Source organism: Protopterus annectens, chromosome 2.part0 (genome assembly GCF_019279795.1).
Source record: "Protopterus annectens isolate FY-2018-M chromosome 2.part0, PAN1.0, whole genome shotgun sequence".
In the NCBI taxonomy this organism is placed as follows: Eukaryota; Metazoa; Chordata; order Ceratodontiformes; family Protopteridae; genus Protopterus; species Protopterus annectens.
Genome location: NC_056728.1, coordinates 1,964,979,405 through 1,964,998,368, shown reverse-complemented (window position 1 = coordinate 1,964,998,368; position 18,964 = coordinate 1,964,979,405).

Genomic DNA, 18,964 nt, shown 5'->3' with positions numbered 1-18,964 from the left:
GAAAAAAACTCCAGTGGAACTGAGCTACCATCCATGTATACAGCAATTTTTAGTCATTTACTGGGGTATTAAACAAACTGAATATCTGACCGTATTTTCCTGCATTATAGTACAAACACCACATCAAGCAGTAAAAGCTCTGGTAGACTATTTTGAAATGAATAAAATTAGAGATGGTATTAGTCAGGCAGTCTTTGCAAAATGGATGGCACTTTTTGGAATGAAACTGTTACTATACAGACAGGGGACAGATACTATTTGTCAAACCACATGGGATATGAAGGAAAACAGCATAACCATTTAGAAAATATAATGTCACCTGATGTGCAATTTTTAGCATCTGATTTTGATCACTTTAAGCAATCCATCTTTGTGGATGGAGCACGATATTTGGACCAAGGCAGATACTAGACAAGATTTGCCATAGTTCCAGAGAATCCACAGCTGGGTTCTCTTGAACTAATCAAGTTACCAGGGAATATGTCAGCTCAAAGAGCTGAACTAGAGGCAATACTGTATGTGCTAAAGTATTACAATCCTGTTAACAGTTTTTCAGATAGTGCTTACCTAGTAAATTCTTTAAGACTGCATATGGAAACCTGGGTAAGGCGAGGATTTGTGGATAGTGTAGGTAAACCATTATGGCATGCTGAAGTATTAAAATACATATATAAAGTTATAACAATGTCAAAAACAACAAGGACAGTATAGCATCATAAAAGTAAAAGCACATCAAAAGCCAACCAGTGAAACATACAGTTTAAATGTGTTAGCTGATACTTTGGCAAAACAAGCAGCACAAAATGGAAAAGCACTTCCAGCATATGAGTATGCCAGTGTAGAAGTTAGTGTCTTAAAAAAGTTAGATGAAGAGTCAATAGAAAAAGATCTTGTAAATATACAAAAACAACAGGGCTTAAAAAAAGAAACTGATCAATGCAGATTAGCAGGTATACCACCAAAGGAGTACTATGCATACACCACCTCCAAAGGGTTACAGTTACCATTTCAGTTGGCACGCCAGTTGGTCAAGTTAAATCACCAAATACTGAGCTATATATGAACTGATAAGTTATGGGCAGTTGTAAAAGAAAAGTATTGGAACCCAAATTTAAAAAAGGTCTGCAAACTGATTGTAGAAGAATGTTTAATCTGTCTGCAGGTGAACGCTAAAAGCAAAAGACCTCAGTTACATCGAGTACAGCCAGCGGATAGGCCATGGTATGCAGTTCAAATAGATTATGCAGGTCCATTACCAACAACAAAGGGAGGTTACAGGTATCTACTAGTAATAGTGGATGTCTTTTCAAAATGGGTAGAAGCAATTCCTACCAAAACTATGACAGCAAAGGCAACAGCAGAAGCCTTATGAAAAATATTTTCTGTCATTGGGGAGGGCCACTGGTCATAGAGTCAGAAAATGGCCCACATTTTATTAGTGATCTCATTAAACAAATGTGTAATTTGTTAGGCATACAGCAAAGGTTTCATGTAGCATATCATCCACAATCTAATGGCATTGTAGAACATATGAATCGGACATTAAAAGAATGTCTAAAAAAGGCATGCTTGGAAAAGGGCAATACATGGGTACATTATCTGCCTGGTATTTAAATGGGTATTCGAGCAACACCAAACAGCAAAACAGGTATTTCCCCATATGAAATAATGACAGGCCACAAAATGCCCATACAATTACCATTTGACCCAGATTTACCTAATGGTAGGCCCATGCTAGAAATCAGCAAACATCAGGAATGGCTAAAACAACTTACTAGTATATGTGACTATAATGCAAGGGAGCAAGCGTTCCATCTATGGAAAAAGATACCAATATTACCAGCTGAAGAAAACCTTCCCTGTGGAACCAAAGTACTGGTAAAAACATTCCAAATGGAAGGACCATGGGCTAGCAATTGCCAAGGCCCTTTTGAAGTAGTGGAACAAATTGGATCATTAGTGTACAAAATCAAAGGAAAAAAGAAAAACAGAACTATGTTGGTAGAAAAAGATCAACTAAGAATGATCAAAAATAGTGAGTAATGTAAATCTGATTAAATGTATTCTCTTGTAGGTTTCCATTAGAGAAAACCATAATGAAATTGACATGGTTTAAAGTGCATCCTTTTGGAAATCCAGTTTTGGATGACCAAAGGCAAAATGATTCAGCAATGGAATTTCTATTTAAAGGATGTTTTTTTTAAATTGATAATAGCTATTGTATTGCTTAGTATTAAATTATACTTACAACCTGTTACTCAAACTGTAAAGTTACATAAGAAAGAGAGTAAAGAAATGTGGAAAAATTAACAAAATTGGTCACTATTTTTAATACTTTTTTGGCAAGACAATGTTGATATGCAAAAAGCATGAATGTTTCTAATTGTTGGGTGTGTAGTTTAATACCAAAAATAACAGGGGTAATGCCTCTAATACCTATTCCAATAAATTCTCTTAGTAGTTGGAAGGTATTAATAAATGAAACAGGAGATCAAGTCATAAATATACAACTACATAAAGCAAGAGTACAGTCATCTGCAATAGTGCAGGGGATCACATGTTTTCAGCAAAATGGAACTGTTCCAGTGGGTAATAGCAATTGTATTCAAACAGTTGAAATGATAAATTTTCACAACCACATACCAGTACGTGGAGTATTTTCTCATGGTTTTCCTATTTTAATATCAGTTAAGGGTCAGTTAATATTAAGTGACACAGCATTTTTCACAAAATTATAAAAATGAGTGTAAAACCAATAGTACATGTTGGCTAAGTAAAACAGATAAAAACTTTACAATTGTACATGATAAAACTCCTACTATGGGGCAAGTAAATGGCAGTCTAGTAAATAGCAGCGTTGCTCTATCAGATGCATTATATTACATCTGTGGTAAATATGCTTATAAATGGTTACCAAAGGGATTGGATGGCACCTGTTATATAGGATTAATGGTACCAGCAATGCATCATGTAAAATAGTTACCAAAAGGAAGCATTAGAAATGCAAAAAAGAAAAGGGATATATTACCTGTGATGGAAAGTCCAGAAAATCCAGTAGACACCTTAGATATATCACATATATATCATCAAAATCTTGATTATATTAAATTAAAATATATGGATTTAGGAGATGATGTAATCTCTGGAGCAGGTATTTTCCCTTAGTACAGGGCTGCAAAAGCCATCTGGCAGCTGAGAAAACTATCTAAACTAATTGAGGTATTGGCAAATGCCACTTTCAATGCAGTCATTGACATTACTGTCGAAATGACAGCTACATGAACTATAGTTTTGTAAAATCAAATGGCATTAGATTACATATTAGCATCTCAAGGGGGTACATGTGCTTTAATAGGAGAACAATGTACATTTATTCCAGACAAAACAGAATCTGTAAAAGCACATTTAGAAGTGATTGCACAAGTGTCTCAACATACTAGAAAAAAACTGAAATGATGATTGAGTGAATGGTTTAGTAATCTATTTACAGGATGGACAGGAAAAATCACTGTATTTTTAATTTCTTTTATTGTTATTGTAATGCTTGGTTGCATATTATTTACATGTATTAAAGTCTGCTTAGCAAAAGCTAGTCAAGTTACTGTTGTTAATTGTCATAATGAAAAAATATTATCAAATAATGCTGAATTTATTTCCTTGGTTTAAAATAAAAAAGAGGGAATTGTTAGAGTGTGCTCAACAATATACTAAGGTTGAAAGTAACTTTGCTACAAATATGCAACATAAATAAGGTATAAGATAACGTTTGCTTAAATGTAGAAATAGAGTTTAGCAATATGTGATTAGCATCCATACTAAATGACTGTGACTTAGAAAATAAGAAATCTGCTGAATGGACATCTTTCTTTACAGACTTAAAAACAGGATGTATGCATTTCATTGTCAGTGAGAGCAAAATTGTAAAATCTGCTTTTTTAAAGACACTGTTACAATGTGTTTCCTTAAAAACATGCTTTTCTGCACTTATCAGCATTTGAACAAGAACAGATGTTCTTATACAAAGATCCAAATAGAATACTAAAGACAAAAACAGGATGTTCACACTGTCAGAAAAGCTGGCATCTTATAAATTCAGAAAAAATGTGACATGACATTGTTAAACAAGGAAGCTTAAAAATAACATCATTAAGTCAGCATTAAGTCAGCATCTGCAACAATCAGTATTGTTGCTACAGGATGAGCAAGTCTTTAAAATAGAATACCAAGAGGAAATGTATATGTGTGTGCATGACTAAAATTGTATATAAAGATCTGTATTAATCCAGTTATGGTAGGGGCATTGGTAGGGACACATTTGTCCTGAGGCAAATGTTATATCTCTCACATAATCTATACTATATGAGAAGTAAAGTGGAACAGTACTTAAAGCTGCAACGTTAGTCCGTGTGGTTTATTATAAAAAGTTATTTGTTACTGCTCTAAGTTGATGCTGCAAAGTATATTCTCTCATCAGTGTATATTCTGCAAGTTTCTGTATGCAACAGACAGTGAATGCAACTATGACCAGACTTTGATTTCAGCAGAATCCAGCCAGCAAGACTGAGTGTCTTAAGAAGACTTCAAATCCATCAAAGTAAGCAGCACCATGTAACTTTTCAAGTTCTATCTGTAAAATTCTGTTTGGAGAATTCCGTGCTTAGAATTCTATGAGTAGACTCTTATGTTTATAATTCTATTTGCAGAATTGTATCTGTAGAAGTCTGTATTTTGATGCATCTATTATTATGAATCAAGTTACAAGTTGAAGGGCTGCTAGCTCAACAAACATAACTGCTTAGGAAATTAATTCAATGAAAATCTCCATGTAAGCATTTTTACACAAGGTAAGGATTCCTGCACCTTCTATGGGGGCATCCCCCAAGCTTATGTATATCAACCACATGGTTACACCAACCTGAATGAGGAAAGAATATCCCAGAAGAAAGGAATCAATAGTAGCACACACTTTTAAACCACAGTGGTAGTGATTTCCTCTGAAAAACTACAATCTAGGTGTTGAAGTTCAATGAGTTGCACTTGGCAAATGAGAAATTCATTGAGTTTGCTCTCAATAAACAGTACAAACAGTCATGTTTAGACATCTATTTCTGCAATTCTAGCTTTAGAATTCTATGTTTAGAATTCTAACTATAGAATTCTGTATTTTCAGTTGTATTTGTATACCATCTAGAATTATATCTGTAAAATTATATGCCTAAAATTCTGTGTCTAAAATTCTATCTGAAGAATTCTGCATTCAGTTGCTATTTGTGGAATATTGTGTTTGGAATTTAAACTTCAGAATTCCATTTAAAGAATATGTGTAAAATCCATGTATAATATTCCATGTGTATAAGTCTGTAGAATTCTGAATTTAATGTCCTGTCTGTGCAATTTTGTGTTTAGAATTCTAGTGGTAGAATTCTGTGTTTAAAACTTGATCTCTCTAAATCACTTTAGAATCCCATGTGTTGAATTATAATTTCTAGCTAAGGAATTCTGTTCATAGAGTTCCATGTTTTGAACTACAGTTCTATAATCCAATTTAAAATTCTGCTGAATTTTATATATATAGAATTCTGAGTGTGTACTTATATCTGTAGAATTCAGTGTTCAGACTTATGCATAGAATTCTGTCTGTAGAATGTTACCCATAGAATTGCATGTTCAAATTCCATCCATGGACGTCTGTGTTATGGATTCTGCATTTAGAATTCTCTTGAACTAAATTTGTAGAACTCTGTACAGAGAATTGTGAGTTTCAGAATCCATCCATAACATTCAGTTTTTAGGAATCGCTGACTAGAATTATGTCTTTAGAGTCATGTTTGTATAATCAAGTTTATAGGATTCTCTCTGTTCAATTTTGTGTTTGGAATTCTGAATTTAGAATTCTATTTATAACATTTTACTTGTGTAACTTAATCTGTAGAATTCCATCCATAGAATTAAATCTATAGCATCCTTTCTGTAATGTTACATATGTTAAATCCTATCCTTAAACCTATTTCAAAGTTTTGAGTTTTCATGCCTCTATAAATATGTGCATTGCATTTAATCTGTAGAATTCTATGTTTAGAGTTCCATCTGTAGATATGTGTTTAGAGCTCTATTTGTAAAATTATATTTGTAAAATTATATCTGTACATTTATCAGTACAAGTCTGCCTGAAATATAATTTTTTGTGGAACAACTTAATTCTAACTTTAGAATTTAGTGTTCTATGTAGAGGTTCCTCCATAGAATTACCTGATTAGGGTTCTGTCTGCAGAATTGTAAATTAACAATTCTGCATTTAGAATTCCCTCTACTGACTTCACTCGGCAGTGTTCTACATTTAGAGTTTTGTTGGTTTCAATCAGTTTTCTATGTAGAGGTATATAAAGGTATGTGCTAAGAATTTAAGATGTAGAATTATCTGTGCAGAATTCTATCTACCGAATTTTGTTTGGAATAGTATCCCTAGAATTATAGTTGTAGAATTTAATCTGTTCAATTCTATCTGTAGAATTTAGTGTTTAGACTTTTATTTAACTTACTGTTTAAAAAAATCCAAGCTTAGCATTCTGTCTTTGAAACTCTGTAGAATTCAGAGGTAGAATTCTGGGTGTAGAATTATATCTACAGAATTATTTTAGTACATTACTTAGAATTATGTCTGCATATTTTTGTTTTAAAACTATTTTTGTACAATTTTAGTAATATAATTTAGTGTTTATATTTCTAGCCATGCAGTTCTGTGTTTAGGTTTCTAGCTGTAGAAATCATTGAAATTCCATGTGTAAAATTTTATCTTCAAAATTTACCATTTATAATTCCTTCTGTATGATTCTATGCATGTATCTCTGTGTTTAGAATTCTGTAGATGTTTGTGTTCAGAACTCTGTCAAATTCTGTCTCTAAGAGGTTTTAGAAATCTATGTTTTTTTTTTATTTGTTTAGAATTTCATATGTTAAATCATGTATTTAATAGTGCATCTATACAATTCTTTCAGCAATGTTTATATATTTATATATATATATATATATATATATATATATATATACACACACACACACACACACACACACACACACACACACACACACACAGAGAGAGAGATTTCTGTGTTTTAGGATTCTAACTATGGAATCCATCTTTAAAATTCTACACTCATATTGTAAGTCCACTATGAATAATCATGTCTTGTTTAATAGACAAAGCATTAGTCAAACTCAAAAGAAATAAAACCTTAGGAGTTCACCAGACAGAACAGCAAAACTCCCAAGACTGTAAAACACAACACATATTTTTTGAAGAGGGCATGTCCCTCCTGCACTCAAATATGTATGTGTGCTCTCTCTCTCTCTATATATATATATATATATATATATATATGTGTGTGTGTATACACACTGTTGTCTGACACTTAACACCTGTCTCCAAAAGGATTAGTTACATAAAGTCCCCATATTAGTATTCATTGTTAACTTCATGGATTAGCCTAGCGCAGTGCACGTAGCGAGTTTGAGTGATGCACAACAGTATTAAATAAATGCATCTGGTTTCCATTTTTGGATGTCTGGGTTACGTCTAATACATGGGTGGTTCACTCGCTCAAACAAGCAGTGGATAGTGCAAATTTGGGGGGAAAAAGAGAGAAACATTGAGAACAGTAAACAATTACACTCACAGTGTTAATTAAGAATAATCCTAACATATATTGAACAATGGAGAGGAAATTGCTCTGCAATCAATCTGTTGCAGGCTGCAAACTTACACAGAAGTGCATAGCTCTTAACCTGTTAAACTAAATCATCTGGACCAAGCCATAAATAATGGGTGGACAAAGGCATGAATATAGGGACAATTTTTACATATCCCTCTTACAAACTTAGAAAGTTGATAAAAATAACATGTTTTGCATTATCATGAATTTTCTGATGTGTATGAAGTCTGCATCTCAAATGTCTGTCATTATTTTCTGACTTCAGTCCTCAAAGAGTTGGTAATAATTTGTCAGAAAATACTCCAAATCTGACTTCAGACCAGTGACAAGTGGAGTATCACAGGGTTCAGTCCTGGGACCTCTCCTGTTTGGTATCTACTTTTCTGAAGTACAGGCTAACACAGAAGGTCTTTGGCTAATGAAGTTCGCAGATGACTGCAAACTAGGAGCCATAATCAAAACTCCTAACAATGTAGACATCCTACAAAAGGGCCTCACTGAGACAGATGCCTGGTGTCAAAACCATGGCCTCAAACTCAAAAAGTGCATTGTCATCCCCTTTGGTAAAAACTCTGTACCCATGAGCTACCACATAGGTGGTAGTCTAATTAACACCGAAAGTGTAATAAGAGACCTTGGGACACAGGTGGCTAGTAGTCTCTCCTTTGATAATCACATCACCACAGTAGTCAGGAAATTCTTCTATGTGGCACATCTCATCACAAAAGGTTTCTCATCCAGGAAAAAAGAGGTCATTGTTCCCCTTTACTCTTCACTCATTAGACCCATGATAGAGTACAATGCCCCTTTTGGTATGTACCTCACAAATCATCTAAAACAACTGGAAAGGCTGCAGAAATACCTCACAAAGAGGATTACCAGCTTCAAACAGATGCCCTATGCAGACCATCTCAAAAAACACCAGCTTTACTCTGTCACATATCGCCTACTCAGAGGCAATCTCTGCCTAACATACAAAGCTATGTCAAACCCAGAGCTGTTGGACATGCTCCACTTAAAGAAATCCCAATCCCTCCAAGCTACATGCTCTAGGGACCTAAACCTTGTCACCACAATAAACAAAATATGCTGGAGGGATAGATTCCTGTCTCAGAGACTTCCCATACTCTGGAACAAACTACCTATCTATATCAAACAAAGCTCCTTATTAGCACTCTTCAAGAAAAATCTTGATGACTGGATAGGAAATAGGAAATTCACCCCTGGGATCACCTCTGGGGCTCTGTTCGACAGGGGCACAGGAAAATAATTTTATTGGGTGGCAAAAGCCAGGGTACCTTTTTGGCTAGGCTTATATAGATCCTAGGGCCAATAGCCTAGTACCTACCTATGAACCTATATATATATATATATATATATATATATATATATATATATATATATATATATATATATATATATATATATATATATATATATATATATATATGGATCTACCTGACAACATCGACACTTCATAACATCGACAACGACTTCACCGACACCACATAATCGACAGTTCACAAACACGACACCTCATACACTCGACACATCATAACAACAAACAAAACATATCCCCTGTCCAAAACCCACACACACAACACAAGCACACCAAAATCCTTACAAACCAACACTAACCCTTACATACACAACTATCTACAACCCTAACTGAAACCCTAACCCTAAGGTCCATCACTATCGCACACTCACCTAACCCGCGCCCTAACCCTAACTCACTTAACCCACCCCTAACCCAAAAAATATCACTACTGCACCCTTACCTAACCCGCGCCCTAACCCTAACTCACTTATCCCACCCCTATCCCTACAGACCGTCAACATCGCACACTTACCTTACTCGCACCCTTACCTAACCCACGCCCTAACCCTAACTCACTTATCCCACCCCTATCCCTACAGACCATCAATATCGCACACTTACCTTACTCACACCCTAACGGCCGTCACTACCGCATACTTACACATCCTTTCCCCATCTCAGTGTTCTCAGCGTCGGTGTTTTCCTCCGTCGGTCTTCTGACTTGTCGATCTTCTGGCGCCAATGAAGTCGTTGTCGGTGTTATGACGTGTCGATGGTGTCAGGTAGATCCATATATATATATATATATATATATATATATATATATATATATATATATATATACAATATATACACACACACACACACACACATATATATATATATATATATATATATATATATATATATATATAAAGTCAAGATATATATATATATATATATATATATATATATATATATATATATATAAAACTCAAGATCACACAAACTCAGAGAATAGGAAGAAAGTGAGGAAAATGCAGTGCTCTCCTTCTCACTCTATTTTGAGTCTGGCTACCATCATTGGCTATCTTGTGCAGTCAGTATTCTGAGTTTCAGCCAACCATCCAGTTACTAACAGTAGGACCCTCATATATTTTGTCTCTAGATTTACACCTTTGAATTTATCTTTATCTTGAAAAAAATGGCATTTATAATTATTTTTGAAGAATTCTAGGTTTAGCTTTCTGTAGCACTGTGTGTTTTGCTTGTGTAATTTGCTCCAAATTCATGCTTACAACTGTATCTGTAGACTTCTGACTGTAGAATTTTAATATTTTATCTTATCTATAGATTAATGTGTTTAGAATCATTATGTAAAATTTTGTCTTAGAAAATTCTATTTGTAGAATTTAATATGCTGAATCCCGAGTTTAGGATTTTATCTGTCAAATTACATGTTTAGAATTCTAGCCATTTCATCCACAAAATTATTTCTGCAGAACTCTATATTTAGAATTTTCTGATTAAACTTCCTTCTATAAAATTCTGTCTGTAAAATCCTATCTGGGAAATGTCTTATTTAGGCTTCTTTCTGAGGAAGTCTGAGTTTAGAATTCTATCCCTATTAATTGGTTTACCCATGAGCTGTCTAGAATTCCTTTTTTGGCTAACCATTTACAAAAAATTTTATTTCAGAAATGCTGTGTCAAAGAGCCAAGCAAGCTCAAAATTATATATATTTCAGTTCCATAGCTGCACCACATTGGAAAAAAGTGGAACATTGGAAAAAAGTGGAAAAAAATCAAAATCTGTACCACCAGCTCACAAATTAAGATATACTATGATGAACCTCACCTCAATGTAAAATCTTTGTAATAAAGATGCATGATAGAAGAGTCAGTAATGGCCTGTAGGGATGCCTTATAAATCTGTAAATGGAATTCTATCTGTAGAAGTTTGGTGACCATCAAATGTATGAAGACACTTAATCAGAGCAATGCAAAGTAAGGTAGGAGTTAGGTGAATATGTATTCATTCTGATATTGTGTTAGCTCAGATTATTCCTTCTACTATGCGTTACAGCAATCTTGGATTTAGTATATATAAATACAAAGGACTGGGGGTACAAGGGGTATAGCTTCCATGCAACAGAGTTTTAAATTTTATCAGTGAGTTTTCTAATTTGCTGTGTTTTGTTAAAATCTCAGTTTAATTTTTGAAGCTTTAAGATTCATAATAAATGGTCTCACTCTTCTGACAGACTACATAAGTCTGTGTCTAAATTGGTTCTACAATGGATCATCAAACTGCAAAACCATGAGCATTGTAAAGGCTGAAAAATAATGCCCAAAACAGAGGAATAAAAAGTTAACTTTAAGCATATTTTGCATGCAGCCAACTCCTCTGTACCACTGAGCAGGGGGGCAAGCCATCAACACCCCAAACTTATATACACCAAATCCATGGTCATACCTTCTTGAAGACAGGAGAAGAAAAATCCCCTAAAAGAAGGGAATCACTGCCAGTGCACATTTAGAAATCATACCAGCAATAATTTTTAGTGGCAAACAGGGATCAATGTTATGTTCCTCAGCATTTTTCTTCATGAAATTGATGCTCAAGGAATTTCACTTCAACAACCAGTAAATAAGCCATTTAGATTTCTTTCTGCAAACTACTGTACTTTGAATTAAGTCCTTAGAATTGTTAACTATAGACCTCTATCTGTGCATCTCTGTCTGTAACAGTACCTTTATAGAATTCTGTATTTAGAAATCTAGGCGTAGAATTATATGTTAGAATTTAATCTCTACAATACTGGGTTTTGACTTCTATGTGTAAATTTTATTTTGGATTCTATGTGAACAATTATGTATGTGTTTAGAATACATTCCATGTTCAGAATCCTGTTTGTAGAATTTTGTCTATGGAATTCAATTTTATAGAATTGTGAGCTTAGAATTCTAGCTATAGAATTATCTGTTTAGATTTATGCCTGTAGTATTCTACATGCACAATTGTATCTGTAGATTTCTATACAGAGAGCAGTGTAGAATTCTGCCTATATCTTTCTATTTGCAGTAGTCTTTGCATAAAGTCTGAGATCTGGGAGATTCTGGTTATGAATGTATCCTTTAATTTCAGTCTGTAGAATTCTGCATTTAAAATTCTTCCTGTAGAATTCAGTATGAGGAACACTCTAGTCTGAATTAATTATGCAAAATTCTGTGTGTACACTTTTCTTTGTACTATTCTGTGTGTGAATTTCTATCTGTGGAATTCCAAGTCTATTTGCAGAATTATGTGTTTAGAATGCTCTCTCCAGAATTCTATTCTTGAGATTCTTATAGAAGTTTCTGCTTAGAATTTTATCTGAAGACATTTTTCATGCAAAATTCAATGGTTAGAATTCTATCTGTAGAAATCCATCCATGCATATCTGTTTGTAGAATTTCACTGGTACAATTCTATTTGTAGAAGTCTGTCTATAGTAGTGTGTGTACATATAATTCCATTTACAGTGTTTGGTGTCTAGAATTCTAGCTGTAGAATCCTGTCATATATTTCTGTATATTTATTTATGTAGTTAGACATCTCTGTGCAAAGTTTAACCACTGGATTTTGGTTCAGAATTCTGTTTGGAGAAGATCATGCTTAGAGTTCTAGCTGCAAACTTTTATTGGTGAAATTCAAAGCTTCTAATTCTGTCTGTAGAGATATCTGTTTAGAATTCTAATGAAAAATGCAATTTATAATTCTGTTGTAGAATTGTGTGTTTATAACCATTTCTGTAGAATGATGTGCTTCTACCTGTCCATTTTTGTATGTATTTTATCTGTAGAACTCTATATTTAGAATCCAGTCTATAATTCTGTTATGAAATTTAACCACAGAGTTCTATGCACAGTGATTTACATGTACAGTTCCATCTTTAAAGTCTGTGTTTGGAATTCTGCCTGCATTATTATGTACTGTAATTAGACATCTATCTATGAAACCCTAGCTCTAGAATTCAGCATTTGAAATGTTATCTGAAGTATGTGTTTACAACTGTACATCTGTTGTAGAAATGTGTATCTATAGTTCAGTGTTCATAATTCCTTCTGCAGAGCTCTGTATTTAGAATTCTGTCTGTAGATATTGCTGTTTGAAATTCTGTGTTCAGAATTATATATCTAAAATTCCTCCTCTATGACTCTTTGCATTACAAGTCCCTAAGGAACCAATTCCTCAAAATGCTCAAGAAATCAACTCCATCAACAAATTAATATAAGCATTTTTTAGGTGTAAGTCTCCTATTACACCTATGTGAGTGACAAGCCCCCAGACCCGCAAACTTATATATGTCAAATACAAAATCCCACACATGAAAAAGGGAGAAATCTCTGAAAAGTAAGGAATCACTGCCATCACACACTGAGTAATTATCTTTTATTGGTCTATGTTTTATTGCATATTTAGAATTCTATGTTAAGCACTCAGTCTGCAAAATTCCATGTTTGGAATACTGCCTGTAGAATTATTTATTCAGACCTCTATCTGTAATTTCTGTGTTGAAAATTCTATAATTAGAATTTTCTTTTTAACTTTTTGTCTCTAGAATACCATTTTAGCACTCTGCCTGTAAATGTATACCTCTAGGATTCTATTTTTTGTTCATTCACTGTGTGCAATTCAGTGTGTAGAACTCTGATGAATTTTATTTTTAAATGTTGATGCTTGGAACTCCTTCAGTAGAATTATGTGTTTACTTCAGTTCAGTGTATTTCTGTTAACATGATTGTATCACCATTGGGCCAGATTCATGACGGCCTATACTAAGTATGCACCATTTTGAGTGAATAGACAGCACAAGAATAACTTTCACCTTCTTCTTCCTAGTTTTAGTTTTCCTACTGATTTTCTTGTAGCCTTAAATATTCAGGGGGATTCGTAAAGGTTACCACAAAGTGTAGGCTACATGTATACTTAGCGTAATCTTTCTGAATGAATAGACAGCAAAAGAATGTGGTAGGGGTGTTCTTGAATACAGATCATATACACTTAGTAAAGGCATTCATGAATCCAGCCTAACTGTGTTGTTACAATCCCAGTAATAAAATTGTGCAAATGCAGTACACAAGCTATCACTAGTATAAACATCATAAGCATGACAAGTCTCTACTAAACTGATCTACACAAATATTAATGTTATGAAATACATAACCTGAGACTATATCCTGAATTTAAAGTTTGTTTCTTAGTTCTGCATAGCTTTAAATGTGGCAGCAGTCTTGTTCATGGGCTGCATCTATCAAACAAAGAAAATGAATGGAGTAATTTCTTCATCTGCTAACAAAGTTGAATAATTAATACCAAAGACATCTGTAAACATTGTATACCTCAACTGTCTATATATAGGGCATTCCAGTAGAACATGAGGGTGATCTTCAACCTTCTGCAGATAGAATACACCCAGATTACTTCTGGTACTGGTTCCTACATATCCTTAGAAATATATTTATAGAATTATGTGGCAAAATTCTGTGTTTAGAATTCAAACCATAAAATCCACAGTTAAGGATTTTGTCTGTAGAACCCCTTGTTAAGAATTCTGCAAAGAGAGAAAAATAAATAAATGAATTCTGCATAGAGAATTGCCTAGGTTGAATTCTTTCACGTTTAAATTTTGGATGTTTCCCTGTAGAATTCTATGTTTAGAATTCTATCTGCAGAAATCCATGTTTAACATCCTATATTTTAATTCTTTTTCTTTTTGCAACTCATCCTGGAGAGTGTTTTTGATTGGAATTCTATTTCTAAAATTCTGTGCTTAAAATTTTAGCTGTAGAATTATATCTGTACAGTTTTATCTGTAGAATTCTAGTTGCAGAAGTCCGTGTTTAAAGTTCTGTCTGCTGAATCATGAATTTATAATTCTATTGATAAAATTATGCATTTAAAATTACTTATTTAAAACTCTGCATTTGAATTCCTTCAGTAGAATTATGTGTGTGAAATTATATCTGCAGAATTCTCATTTAGAAGTCTCTGTATAGAATTTGGCTTCCTCACTTTAAATTGCAGCATCATTGGGATATCATACAGAGAACATTGAACATCTGCATTCATGACTCTTACAAACACCAAAAAGCCAAACACTGAAAATAAAAAGCAAATAAAGAAGAAGAACGTGAGCAGCACTAAGGCTGAAGTACATAATTGTAGCAGCACTACACTGGCTGCTCATTACTGTTATAGTGAGTAACACTGCCTGAAAAAGTCTGCATTTTAATATTATTTTAGATGAGAGGTTGTATCATACCCGATAAAATAATCACACATTATTTATTTATTTTGTGTAAAGACTTTTAATGTTTTCTAGTGTAAGACTTTAGTGTTTTCATGCATAGTGTGGGATTTCTTACAAAACATTTGTATTTACAGCTTTCCTGGATCAGAGCAGCATGAGTGCCAGACTTTCCTGGCCTTGTCAAGACAACAGTGCAGCCTTTGCTGTTTGGCTTTTTAGTATTTATGAGAATCATTGATGTGAACATTTGATACTCTCTGTATGATACCCTGATGATCAAAGTACTATGCTTTTATCTAAAGCTAGAAAGCCTCAGCATTTTATCCATAGAAATATATCTACAGATTTATATCTGTAAAAAGCTCTTTTTAAGATTCTCCTTGTAGAATAATGTATTTTGAATTCTATCAGCATAATTCTGTCTGTACAATTTAAGTTTAGACTTCTATTAGTAGAATTCCATGCTTAGGCATACTTAGACCTAGGTGCTCAGAATTCTATCTGGAAATCCCGGCCTTAAAAATTTATCTTGTAATCATGTGTCTACAATTCAGTCTGGATCCACTATGAATAACTGTCTCATTTACTCAATATGTGATTATTCAAAACCTAAAAATATCTAACAACTTGAGAGGTCACTAGACAAAACAGCAAGATCCTGGCACTACCTGACATAGAGAAAAACACACCCAAAATCCATACCTATATCTATACACACACACACACACACACACATATATATATATATATATATATATATATATATATATATACATCCATATCTAAATCAGTATCTGTATAGGTATCTGTATCTACATCTATAGTTATATCTATACCTATAGCTATGTAAAACTCAAAGAAGACGAAGTAAGTGAAAACAATACAACACTCAGCTTCTCAGTCTTCTTTGGGTATAGCCACCATGACACGATGCTGGCACTCCTCCACATTCAATTTTCTGAGCATCAATCAACTGTCCAACAACTCACTTTTTATCCATACAATTTTGTGATTTGAGTTATATCTGTGAAAATATGTCTATATAATTATATCTCTAGAACTATATGTTTAAAATACTATCTCTATAATTATGTGTTTAGAATTATATCTATAGATTACTCTGTTAGGAATTCTGTATGAATAACTGTGATTAGAATACTATCTGTTGAATTCTGTATTTAGAATTCTATCTGCAGAATACCTTGTTTAGAATTCCATGTTAAGAATCCTTACTGAAGTATTATATGTGTAGAATAATGTGTTTATAATTCTATATGTAGAATTCTGTCTGCAGAGTTGTGTGGCTAGAATTTTATTTATCAAATTCTGTCAGAATTCCTTCTCTAGGATTTTGTGTTTATAATTCTATTTAGTTCTGTGCTTGAAAATCCATCTGGAGAATTATGTGGCTAGACATATTTGTAAAAATGCAGAATTTATAGAGTTCTGTAGAAATGTGTCTCTATAATTCTGTTCTAACCATAGAGTGTAAAAGACAGTGTTCAGGTTTCTGTCTGTAGATTATTATGCTTAGAATTCTTTATGTAGAATTCAGAGTCTGGAATTCTAACAGTAGAATGATGGGTTTTGAATTCAATATCTAGTATTCTATCTGCATAATTCTTGGTCAGAATTATAGCTGTATAATTCTGTTTTGAATTCTATCTGCAGAATTCAGTGTGTAGAATTATGTGCTCACATTTCTATCTGGAGATTACTGCCCTTAGAATTCTATGTGTAGAGTTCTATACTTAGATTTACCTTTGGATTCAGAAGTATTCTTCCTGTAACAGTAGGCATATTTTCATGAAGAGCAGCCATGTGTTGGATGGGGAGCAGTTCAAAGACTCCCTGAGCACAAGTGTGGAAACTCAAGAAATTTCACAGCCGGACATAATGAGCAAAATTATTACAATGAGGATGCTCACTAATGCAAATAAGGGTAAACAACATGGCCGAGTGATTCAGAGATGCATATATATACCACACCAAAAGAAGCTCACTCCAGAGTTAATGACTACAGTAAAATTCTGGAGTTACAAGAGAGAGAGAGAGAGAGCAAAGAAATATATGTGGTAGCCACCACTCTAGTAAATCTGTGTAAGCAACAGGCTGTACTTGCTACTGGTAGTCACAGTGTTGCATGTTGTCACCCTCAGCAGTGTAATGACATCCATCCATGCTTAATATATCACATCCTCCATGGCAGTGAAATTGTGCTTTGCTACCATATAGTTAGAGGCAGCGTGCAGGACCTGGTCAAGATGTGTCACACTCGCATTCAGGCCCATGGGATGCACAGAGTACCTATCCCCATAGATACCAAGGTATGTGTGGCTTTACGAATACTAGCTATGTGGACCTTTCAGCAAATAACAAGGGACATGGTGGGTGAATCCCAGACATCTCCCTCCAGAATACATCAGTTCATCAATGTTATGCTACTGCATGCGGGGGAGAATATGTGGTTTTGCAGCCTTTAGTGGCACTTATGTCAGCAGGTTGGCATCTCACATGATCATACATCTAGTTCTGGTCAACAGCATTTGTGTCATTAATTGGGAGTTATTTGTTAGGCTGAATGTCCAAAATATCAAACATTTATTTGTTCAAACTTTGGAACATCAGACAAGCTTTTATGCCCAGCTGCTGGTATTTTGGGGATCTGGCATTTGCCCTTTACTCAATGTAGTTCAGTCTTGAGCTGCTATATATATATATATATATATATATATATATATATATATATTTATATATATTTATATATTTATATATATGTTTGTGTGTGTGTGTGTGTATATATATATATATATATATATATATATATATATATATAGCAAGAGGTGTGAGGGGTGCAAGGAGGTTCAGTGCATAAAATATGTTTGTTTAATTTTAATTTTTATTTTTTGGGGGGATTTTGATTTTTCTGATGTAATGACAGGAATCCCATTAATAACATCTCACCAGGCTCAGTCATGAAAGGGCTAGTCAGAAGATTTGTTATGGCTGATCATCTGCCAACCATGGAGATGCGGGGGGGGGGGCTCTAGCAAGATCTCATTCTGTGTATGTAAGAATTTGCTTCTACACTGCTTCCTACATTTTGGTAACTTCCACTAACATGGGCAAAAAAACGATGTATGTAAGCACATTCACATCCCTACCTAAAATATGCATACACTGATGTATAGTGTAGGGTGTCTGTGTGGCATGAAATATGTGCTCTTGCTTTGTGTCTGCAGGGAATATGACACAGATACTGGATATCCATGGGCAGGTGTTATGTAGTAGGTCTTATCAGACGTAACTCCTCCAAATAAAGATTTCAAATGTGGAATCCACAAGGAGATCACTTTTAATGGCCACTGACAGTATTCTACCATGGGGTATCATACATTTACCACATGCCACTGGATGAACATATCTTTTGGCCATGTGCATCACAGCATACATTTTATTATGGACATGTGTTTCTAGACATAAGGAAAGGTACAGCACAATGGCATATGTGGGGTGTAAACTAGCAAGGCCACAAATACATCAGGGAGGCTAGAGATGATTTCTAAGTAACGGGACATGACAGCTCTTGCTTTAGATAGTGTGTTATGCAGATACATAAATATAACTATAAGGAGCCTACATGTGTGTTACTGATGGATG